The sequence below is a fragment of the Camelus bactrianus genome, chromosome 2 (assembly GCF_048773025.1).
Source record: "Camelus bactrianus isolate YW-2024 breed Bactrian camel chromosome 2, ASM4877302v1, whole genome shotgun sequence".
Classification (NCBI taxonomy): Eukaryota; Metazoa; Chordata; class Mammalia; order Artiodactyla; family Camelidae; genus Camelus; species Camelus bactrianus.
Genome location: NC_133540.1, coordinates 102,880,347 through 102,892,156, shown reverse-complemented (window position 1 = coordinate 102,892,156; position 11,810 = coordinate 102,880,347).

Sequence of the window (11,810 nt, the reverse complement as noted above, 5' to 3'; positions counted from 1 at the left end):
AATCTCAAATGCTAGTGAAGAGAAATCAATTGATTCCACCTCTTTGGAAACAATTTGAAGATAACAAAATGTGAAAGGCACATATTTTCCAGTACTTCTTGGAATTGATTCTTATATGTACATGTGCATAAAAATATATGCACTGACATTAATTAACAATATTATTTTCTGTCTGTATATTGTTAGTGAGGAAAGTAAAGCCTTGAGCAACATACAGGGAAGGCTCCTATCTGCATCAACATTTGGGACCCAGACCCAGACTGGAATGGAAACTTCTTTTCATTGCACACATGTTCAAATGTTACCATTTGAATCTGCTAATTAATAATAATACAGGTTATAATAGAATTTGTACTACCTAATATCCTGCAATTTAATATTATGGTGGGGTTTCACCTATCTCAGCTGGACTGGTTATCAGTGAGTACTGAAATTTTAACCTCTACTACATCACCTTTGTCATGTGATTATATACAAGGAACAATGACAAAGGGAGAAAGTAGCTTTTGGCAAAAGCTACATTTGGGCCTAAACCTCAGAGCTTATAATCATTTTTTGCTGGGACTTCTGAAGCTTGTCCTCTTCTCTGTTTCACTCAGATTCTCCTCCCACACACACGTCCTCAACCTCAGGCAGGTTTTCAGTATTACCACATCCTAATTTCATGGCAGGAAGAGGCAGAGGCTATGCAAATAAAGAAAAAAAAATTGGCTCCAGGGTTGTCGAAATGGCCGAGTAACTGCACTGTAAGAGCAGAGGAGGCGCAAGGGAGAAATTCAAATGGAGCCTGCCATGTGACCCTCAGATTAACTTCACTCATTGGTTATTACAGCCTATTCAGTATCTGACGTCTGATAAGCAGATCTCTCCTTTAGAAGGAAAAAGAGCATGAGAGTGGAATCTTAAAATCTTTCTTTCCCTTAGAAACTACATCACTAACCACTCTTAACTCTATATTGCAAATTCATTCCTATATTCAGAGGCTCAGACTATATTTCTAACTCAGTTAAATTTCTTAATTTGAATATCCCACCATCATCTCAAAATTAACTTGTCCCAAATTCAACCAAATTTTGTTCAAAATCTATTCCTCTTGTTGTGGTAATCCCTGTCCTGCTTAAGGGCCCATCAGATAAGGGTAAATGTTTATCTAGACATTTAAGGTAAAAATGTCACAGTGGTCCTCCAAGCATCACTGAACCAAGGCAAGAGGAACCCCTGTGCCCACCCACACAAACCACCCTTGTTACAACACACACACACACTCACTCACACACTCTTAAGGAAGTCATAGGCACCTCTGTCACTCTGGATCTGGCACCCAGACTGGCACAAGGTGAACTGTGCCACTAATATCGTCTCTTGACAAGTACCCTTCATGCCCCATGACAGTGTTTCATATCTCTTGCTCTATATTCTTGAAACAAAAGGGAATTACTTCTGAATGATGGGAAGTTGTGAGGGCTGCACCACTACTGACTGCAGAAGGGGGCCTTGCTGTGGAGAATGATGAGAATTTAAGCTGTGGACGTTTAGGTAAACGAAAAGATTAATTGATGAACTTGTCCAGTGTTCCTTCAGCTAGCATGCGTACAATGGGTTCTTGCAATAATAAATATCCTTACTCACTAGTGCCAAGTATCCATTTTCACATTCTCTTCATGCTCCAATCTGTGGTCTCAGATGTACTCAAGCATTAGTATCAGCTTACAAACTGCTCAATGGAGGCTGCAGGACATTTAGCAATATTAACAATTCATCAATTCCTATTGATTTTAAATTTGTATAAATAAAGGAGGAAAGATGCATAAAGCGTGATACCAATTCTTTACACTGGCAACCAGATGGACGTGAAAAGCTAGAATTGTATGTTAAGTATAAACTTCATGATAATTTGCATTTCACATCTTAACTTCAATACATAATTGGGTTACTTTAGATAAAAAAGAATTTCCTAAAAATATGAAAAGTAATTATTTAAGTTTACTTAAATTTACTATTTTATTGAAAAATATACTAAATTATATATATTTTGAGTACAATTACATTTTAGCTTTTAATCCCTTAAGCCAATGTTTTCATGAAAAATTGCTGACCAAAACACTCAGATATGTGCTATAATAATTATATTTAGCTATCATTAATATTTTGCCAACATTGTGATACACAAGTCTTAGATTAACACTATAGTTAATCTGTCTTTACAGAATTATATTTTTTCAAGATAGGAGGATAGAACATGTTTTAATTAATGGATTTTTGACTTAAATAAACTTTTAAAAATTCAGAATATGTTGGCCTGCATAGACTCATCTACTGGGACCTGAGAGGGGAGGGGCCAGCCTGCTCTTCCCACTCCTCTCCTGTTCACTCACCTCTCACACCAAGCCCTCACCAGGTCCTGCTTGTCCAACTCCTGACTGCTTCTAGAATCTCTCCCCTCTCTGATAATTCTTTGTCCACATCCTCATGGATTTAACTTGGGTGATCAGGAGCCCTCTGCCTGGTTTCATTTCTTCTATTCTCACTCTCATCAAATCTATTTTTCACAATCCTGAGAGTGGCTTTTCTACATAGCAAACAAGGGATGTCACCACCTTACTTTAAATACTTAAACACCTTGAGGACATTACGCTGAGATAGTCAGACAAAGAAAGACAAATACTGTCTGTCACTTATATGTGGAATCTAAAAAAGCTGATCTTGTAAAAACAGAGTAGAAAGGTGGTTACCAGGGGCTGGAGGTAAGGGAGCTGGGGAGATGATGTTTAAGGGTACACACCTGCAACTAGTAGATAAACAAGTCCTAGAGATCTAATGCACAGTATAGTGATTATAGACAACAATACTGTATTATAAGCTTAAAAACTGCTATAAGACTGGATCATAATTGTTCCTACCGCAAAAAAAAGAAATAATAATTATGTGACCTGACAGAGGTATATTGCTATGGTGGTAATGTAATCATATTGCAATAAACAAATCAACACATTGTAAACCTTAAACTTACACAATATAATGTCAATTATATCTTAATAAAAACAAATTTAAAAAATAAATGAAATAAAGTTGCTAGACATTTAGAAAAGACCACCATGATTATTAGGAATCAGCACACAGATGTAAGAAAAAATATGTAAAACTAAGTCATTCCCCCTGTTGTAGTCGTGGTGGTGGTTGTAATGGTGGTGGCTGATGGAACTACCTGACTGAAAACATCTCAGTCCCTCTGTGTTAGGTGAGACTTTCAATAAAATTATACAATCTCAAAGAGTAAATACATACATACATAATCAGCCCCCAAATGACTTATAAGTAAAATCTGAGACTGTTATCATGATATTTGAGAACATTGCACACCTGCTGTGTTTAATCTTTTCTCACTTTCTCATATACCCTATTCCTGGTAATACTAGATTTTGGGGGGGGGGGGTTGGTTTTAATAGGCTTTTTTTTTTTTTAAAGAGCAGTTTAGTTTCACAGCAAAATTGAGCAGAACGTAGGTTCCCATATATCCCCTGACCACACATATGCACAGCCTCCCTGGCTGTTAACAACCCTCACCAGTTTTGTACATTTGCTACAATCAATGAATCTACAGTGACAAGATATTATCACCCAAAGTCCATAGTTTATACATGAGAGCTCACTCTTTGTGTTGTACTTTCTATGGGTTTTACAAATGTATGACATATATCCACCATTATAGTATCACACAGAGTGATTCCATTGCCTAAAAATTCTCTGTGCTCTGTCTATGCATCACTCTCTCTTCCTTAATCCCTGGCAATCACTGATCTTTTACTGTCTCCATTGTTTTGTCTTTACAGCATGTCATACAGTTGAAATCATACAGTATGTAGGCTTTTCCAATTGACTTCTGTCATTTAGTTATATGCATTTCAGCTTCCTCCATGTCTTTTCATGGCTTGGTTACTTATTTCTTTTTAGTGTTGAATAATATTCCATTTTATGGATTTATCATTGTTTACTTAGCCATTCACTTCCTGAAGGACATTTTGGCTGCTCCCAAGTTGTGGCAATTATAAATAAAGCTGCTACAAACATTTGTGTGCAAGTGTTTTTGTGGACATGTTTTTTTAACTCATATGGGTAAATACTAAGGGAGTGTGACTGCTGGATCATATGGGAGTAAAACACGTAGTGTGAGTCTCTCCCTAGGCCTGGGCCGCCTTGAGTTTTTAAATCTTAGCCTTGCCTACACTGACTCTCTAGCAACCTGTCAATTACAGCTTAGATTTCTGCTCCAGTAAACTGATTTTTCTATGTTCTCCTGTCTCTTTCTCTAACTTGTGGGACAGTGATTTTTCCCTGTGACTTCAATGCTCTTATGAATCTAAGAAGAGTTGTGGATATTCAGTTTGTTTAGCTTTTTACTTGTTTTTAGGACAGTGACAACTCCCAAGATCCTTAGATCCCGCACCTAATACACTCCAAATGTCGTTGACTTTCTTAATGTGTCCTAGTATCTCTCTTACCTCAATGCTTTTATATAAGTTGCTTTATCAATCTGGACTTCTGTACACTTGCTGCCACCATCTACATTAGTCTACACTGGGTGACAAAGGTTTGTTTTTGTTCATCTCACTTGAAGATGAAAGCTGCACACTTAGTGTCTACACCAGGTGTCAGGACACAGCTCTTTACTAAGATACAGAAACTCAACCCAAATTGGCTTAAGCTAAAAAGGAAATCTACTGGCTCATTTGATAAGAAAATACTCGTGGTGTTTCTTGCTTGAGGCTTGGCGGGATCCAAAGGTTCAGATGTTGTCCAGAGGCTGCTGTCTTTTCATTCTCAAATTGCCTATCCACATCTTAACAAAGATAGGTGCTCTGGGTTTGCTGTTTCCTTGTACCAAATATTCCTGCTACAAAAATGTGATGGTCCTTTTACTGCCAACATCTATATTAATTTCTTGAAAAGTTCTGGAGTTATCACTGTTCCTAACAGTCAGGGCTATTCTTACAGGCCAGCCTGGATTATGTCCTTTCTCCTGTAGCCAGGAATCTCACATATAGAAAGGAGGACCTTGCCCAAAGGAAGGAATACAGACAAGATATAAAAGTCACAGATGTAGTCCATGGTTTTTAACTTAGAAAGTCTCAAAAATGGTCATAAAATTAATTTTTGCAGAAAAAAATAGACAACTGAAATTACCCCAAACTCATTATTTTTTCATATTTATTTTTTTGCACATTGAATTCAAATTCCCTGAAAATTTATTAACTCCCACACCTAGTTTGAGCTGTCTACAGTAGCTTCTAACAAATACATACCCGTTAACCATTACGAAAATGGAATGTAAATTAACAGCTGTGTCTTGAAACGATTTTGTTTCCTTTTTTCCCTTAATTATCTTTAATATGATTCTCATATTATTTTATAATTAAAAGGTTCTGAAAAAAAGAACTCTTGACAAAAAGAGAATAACTTTAAAACATTCTGAAGGTTGTTTTATTGCTATAGAAACAACCATACCGTAACCTGCTATTTAAAGAAACACTAACTTTTACAACTGTATCTGCCTTGACTGTGAATTAATAACCTTTCTATTTTGTATGATAATTTGGTAAGAACTGCCTGTATTTGCCCAACTCTGTTTGAAGAGTTTAGATCATTTTTGACAGCATCAGCTAACAAGTGCACCACCTGAAGAATTGTTGTGGATATGACTGTTTTCAGTAATGCAGAAAAACTAAAACAAAAGGAGAATTCCTGGATCTGCCTTATGTACTATCAAATCAAAGACAAGACTGAACAAAGGAGAAGATATGACACCAGCTGTGTCTGCAGTCCTCTGCTTGCTCGTAATTCCCTGACTCATTCATTCACCAAAAACTTTTGGAGTGACAGCCTCTCAGCAGGCACTATGCTAGATACTGCATATTGTACACTTTGCAGTTGTCTTCCAATTATTTCTCCTGTGCTAAGAATATAACTATCATAATTTTTGCTACATGTTTCTTTTCTTTATGCTTCTCGTGTTTATGACTTATTTTTAAAAGCTTGGCAACATGCAAAACCATGTGTAGATGATGACAGAATCCACATAAAACTTAAAAAGTTGACTGGACATTTCAGGCAGGCTATATACTGCAAAATTTCTAAAACAAAACCAGTGGTATATATAGGTATTTTTGACAGAGGACACATTTTGGTTTGTTACAAAATTCTGAAGTGCAACCGTTACATATGATGATGGTAAAAATCAGCAAAGGATCCAATCCAGATAGTTCATGAAAGAGGAAACAAAAATAGCCAAATACAATTTAAAAGATTTAACCCTGTTAATGATTAAAGAAAAACCAAGCAAAATAAAATGCAGTTTCTATATGTAATATTGGCATTTAAAGAAAAGTTAATACCATGCTATGTAGAGATATTGGTGAGATGGGCCACTTATATACTGCTGATGGATACATTTTTTGTAAAGCAATTTGTCACATGAATTGTGAAGTTTATTATTTTATAGACTTTGATTCAGAAATTTTATTTTTAAGATAAAATCCCAAGGAAATATTCAGGAATGGGGGTAAAGATTATGTAAAGAATTCTCACTGCAACATTATTTATAACAGTGATTAAAGAGAAAACATTTTACATTGTAACCATGAGGGAATAGTAAATTATATGATGATACATTAATGTGTACAATGGAGAATTATGTTTCCTTTAAAATTTATTTATGAGTAATTATTATTCACATGGAAAATTTCCACCAAACAATGTTGTGGATCAAAGTTGGAACAAATCACACTAGAGCTACAGATACAGAAGTAAAAAGAGATACAGATTTGAAAAAAAAGTTGCAAAATGTCATTATCATTAATAAAGAGACAAATGATGATGGTTACTTCCTTATTTATATGTTCTTGAGTACTATAAGTTTTCTTCAATGATTATGCATTTGTTTTTAAAATGAAATACAATAACATTTATTTTAAAAAGTAACATGGTTTCTAGTTCAAGACAGCTGAATTTTTCTTGTCTTAAAGCAAGATCTGCATAAAGGGTCAATAAAGAGTAAAAAGTATAAAGGCAGACAGATGATCAAACATGGACAAACAGAAGAGGACACACCCATCCTAGAATTTAAGGAGAAGGGCCCCAAAATAGAGGGAGCTGACCTTCTAAATACAACACGTCGGTGTTAATTTTTAGAAGAGTGGAAATAGTCCCCATTTATCAGTACCCCTAACATGCAAACGCACCCGAAGTGTTGGCGTGATGGGGTGGAGGATAACTTTCCAATGAAACTGATGTGGCTCTCTGTGGGCTAACTGTAATAAGTGGGTATTAGCCTGGAAAGCAAAATTGTCCAAATTCTATGACTCAGAAAAATTATAGTTTCCTGCTGGATTATTCAAAATGAAGTCTGTCAGTTAACTGTCCTCATCCATATACCTAACATTGCCAGTCATTCTCTATATGAAAGGATAATCAAAAGTTGCTAGAAATTGAAAAACCTATAGTAAGAGAAAGATTAGGATAAACAAATTTGATAAAGTTACCACAGTAGAAATATCAATGATCAGGGAACTGAAAAGGACTTGTAAAAACTAAAGAATTTTCATCCTGACACACAGAGGTATAAAAAGATTTTCTAACCCCACAATCAGAACACGGTGGTACAAGAAAGGAATTCCTGAGTATTCATCTATTATACAAAAACATCCATTGACAGTGGCTGAAATGGATTAATCAAGAAATACCAATTTAAATTTATGATGCAGAGCTACAAGAAGAATAGCAAACAGAAAAACAATTAGAAAACTGGAAAATGGTTCTAAGACAAGAAAAACTGAAGGCAGAAGGAGGTGGTATAGGAGACTATTTTTTTTCATTTGTTTTTGTAAGCCTTTCTACACTGCTAGAGTGTTTTAAACCATATACTTGTATTACTTTGTTACAAATAAAAAAATGTTTAAAATAGCAGGAAAAAATCTGTTTCAAAATGTTCCTTCTCAAAATAAGATTTCCAAACAAAATCAGGTTTCTAAATTCATACTCATTTTAACTCTAAGTTGTGAAAACACAAATGGAGAATCATCTCTGAAGTTTTAACAGGAATGATTGATTTTGTTGTTGTCATTGAAATTCTGTAGTCAAATACATACTTTGCATGAGTTAAATATTGAGATGAAACTTTGAGATTTCAGTGCTTTAGATAAGCTATGTCTGTGAATGAAATTCTCAAGCATTTTGCTAAATGTCTCCTACGCCATCGTTACAGAGAGAATACTAACAAAAATTAAATCATGCTTTTAAAATGTTGATTATTTTCAATTAACTTTCCTCTGTCTTTTCAACCCATGACCTACTTGCATCAAAGCTACGTGTTCACACTGTAAGGCATTGGTGACTCCCTAGTCACAAGCTGGTTCTACAGCCTTTAGACTAATAATGCTCCTCAGCTCAATGCCAGGAATTCCCTGCTGAGATCAGGTTCTTTGGCAGCCAGGATTCTCCAACCAATTCAGACTACAAAACAGCCTGGGCACAAGCTGGTCCAGCTCTGAACTGCCCAGAGAGCAGGCACTACAGCATCTCTTTCTCAGCCTAAATTGGCAAAGAGCTTGGGAGATTCAAGGATGTGAAAGGAAATCAGTTGTCTAGAGCATTTTTGACAAAGGGAAGAATAATAGCTCAAAAAACAAAGCAACTAATGCACAAGTCTGTGAATGCTTCTCTGATGTGATCCCAGAAGGCTGTCCAAGCAAAAAAGCTCACTGGAAAAGGTCAAAGGAAATGGCTGATTAAATGATTACATCAAAACTGAAAATTCACCTGTCAAAAATATCCTGAACAAATTTAAAAGGCAAACACAGAAGAGAGAAAACATTTGCAGCATATATGACTGAAAAGAACTGGCACTTTACTATATCAAGAAGTCTTACAGATTAATAAGATAAGAATGTCAGTCAAAAAAAAAAAACAGATGAAGGAAAATAATAGACAATACATGGACACACATACATACATTCACACAGTACAAAATTATCTTATTTTAAAATGTCTCATACTATTAACAATCAAATTAAAACTATCAACAGTCAAGTTTCATTTAACATATAAATGACATGGCATTTTTTTCACCTCTCAAGTTTCAATTGTGCTTTTCAAAAATGAGATTACTACATGGGACTCAAGTGTACTGAACTCCACATAATGCTGAAACTGCTATACACAACTGGTAGAAGCTGGCAAAGTTTTTCTAAAAAACATTTTTATCAAAATCAGTATAACAAAACATAATGAAAGCATAAACATGGTTATACTTAAAGTCTTTCATAAGATTCTACTTAAAAATACCAAAAGTGAAGATTCAAGATCTGTGTATAAGGCTGCTTCATACAGTACTATTTCAAATGGTAACAAAGGAGAAATTTATATGTCTAACAAAAGATAAATGTTTAAGTAGATTCTGGATAGGTCACACAAGCTTTCTAAGCACGATAAAATGCATTTAGCTAACAAAAGCTTTACTTCGTAGGGTAGTTAGGGTATCAAATAAATACACACAAGTCCTTAGAACAGTGCCTGCTACATAATTATAATAGACATTAACCATTATTATTTAATAATTATTAAATATTAATATTAAAAGGACCTATTCACTGACAAATTTGCAACTGAAATTTTTATCACCTTCTATCATGAGTTAGATAAGACAGCAAAGAGGGAAATAGCTGTAAGAGTAAAGGCTTTGAAATCAAACAAATGGAAATAATCATACAAAAATTACATATTTATTGGGGAAATTTAAAGAAATAATGCACTCAAAGTGCATTTAAACATAGTTATCAAATGAAAGGCACATTATGATCATTATTAATCACTATAATTATCAATAAAATGTACTATTAATGAATATACTAACTGTATTTATTTTTAATTTTGGAAAATGTCAAAAAACAATATATAAATATAAAAGAAGTAATAAGAACATGAACTCCTATTCACACAATTCTAAGTTTTAATAGTTTTCAACAAATGGCCATTCTTGTTTCATTTATGTGCCCCCTCCAACACACACACTGGGTTTATTTTGAAGCAAATTTTAGACAGTATTTTACTTAAAATTTCTCAGGGTGTATTTCTAAAATATGATTATTCTTTTAATTTTAACATAACCAAAATATCATCATTACATCTAAAAAAATTCTTTAAAATCATCACATGTCCAGTCAGTATTCAAATTCCTTATTGTCTCATATATTTTGTGTTTGTTTCTTTAAGTCAAGATCCAAGGAAGGTCCATACATTTCTATTATTTTGTCTCCTAAGTTTCACTTAATATATACATTCCCATCCACTCTCTCTTTTATCCCATGCCAATTATTTGCAGGGGAAACTGGATATTTGCCCAAAAGAGTTTCCCAGTCTTGATTTTACTTACTGAGATGCCATGATGTTGTCCAAAATGTTTCTCTGTCTCTTTATTTTCTTTAAATCAGTACTTAGAATGATATTCAATGTTGTTGTTGTTGTTGTTGTTGTTGTTGTTGGCAAGTGTAGTTCCAATATTGTTTGTACTCTCACCCATAGGCTCTTTTTTGTGATATAGGTAGTCACTAATTATCATTGCCTAGATCCATTCTTTTATTTAATGGTAATATCCTGTCTTTTTTTCTTTACTTACTAGCTAGAATTATATGAAAAGAGACTTCTCCCCCATTTGTTTACCCCCTAATGGAGTTCATATAGAAGAGGTGAGATGGATGCTAAATTTAATTATTCCCACTTTTGAAATAATGAGATGGTTTCCTAATATTCTCTGAAGGGAGCATTTGATTCCATTTTAGAGCTTTTCTAATTCTCACCCACAGATGCTTATTATGCTCTCACAGATACCATACTGAACAGCACAAGCCTGCTCGTTGCCCTTCACTGGAGGTCTGGAGGCCAGTTCTGCAGGACTCCAAGCTCAAAAGTGCCAGCATCAGCTAAGCAGTGCCCTTTCTTTAGAGGTCTGAGAACTAGCTCTTTTGACCACCCCCTCCCCACCTTTATGATTTCAAGTTCTCATAAACGCAACTTTTTTCCTTTTGTTTCCCTGGTCACAGATGTTGTTTCGTATAGTTACTACCTCTGTGATATATTAGTGTTTCCATTTTCATCTAGTTACATGATCTCATTTTTTTAAATATTTAAGTCTCAGAACAATTTGTAATCAAACCTGTGAAGAGTGTCATAAATGGGATCAGTTTCATCTGTTTTTCCCGATAGTTAACCAGCTAGTCCAACACTACTTATTAAAGAGTCCAGGCTTTCCTGGATATTGTTTGTTCTTCCAAATGAATTGTATAATCAAGTGAAGCCCCAGACAAAAGCGTTCAGTGCATGATAAAGCAGTATTTAAATCAGTGGGGAACAAATTCTTGTTGGAGTGAAGTGTTGCCTGTTGTGACACTCAAAAGAAACGGAGGCAAAACATCCTCTAGACCCTTTAGAAAGGCTAGCATCATTTATCTCCTTCCCTGAGTTCTAGTTTTGCTATAGTGCCCCCTGCAGGCACAGACTAACAGAAGCCAGGGAGGGAACAGAAAGGTGGTTAGTAGAGGTCCAGACTGCAAATCTAGTCACTCAAATACGTGTGGGTTTTGAAAGTGAGGGGAGAAAAAAAAGTTTAATAACTGACTATTTACAGTTTTTTGCTATCTCAAATAGTGTTGCCATGAATAGCATTCCGCATATACCTTTTCGTGTATTTGTCAGTGCATTTTGAGACAGATTCGTAGAAATGAGATTGCTGGTTCGAGAGATAAGTACAGAATATTACCAAG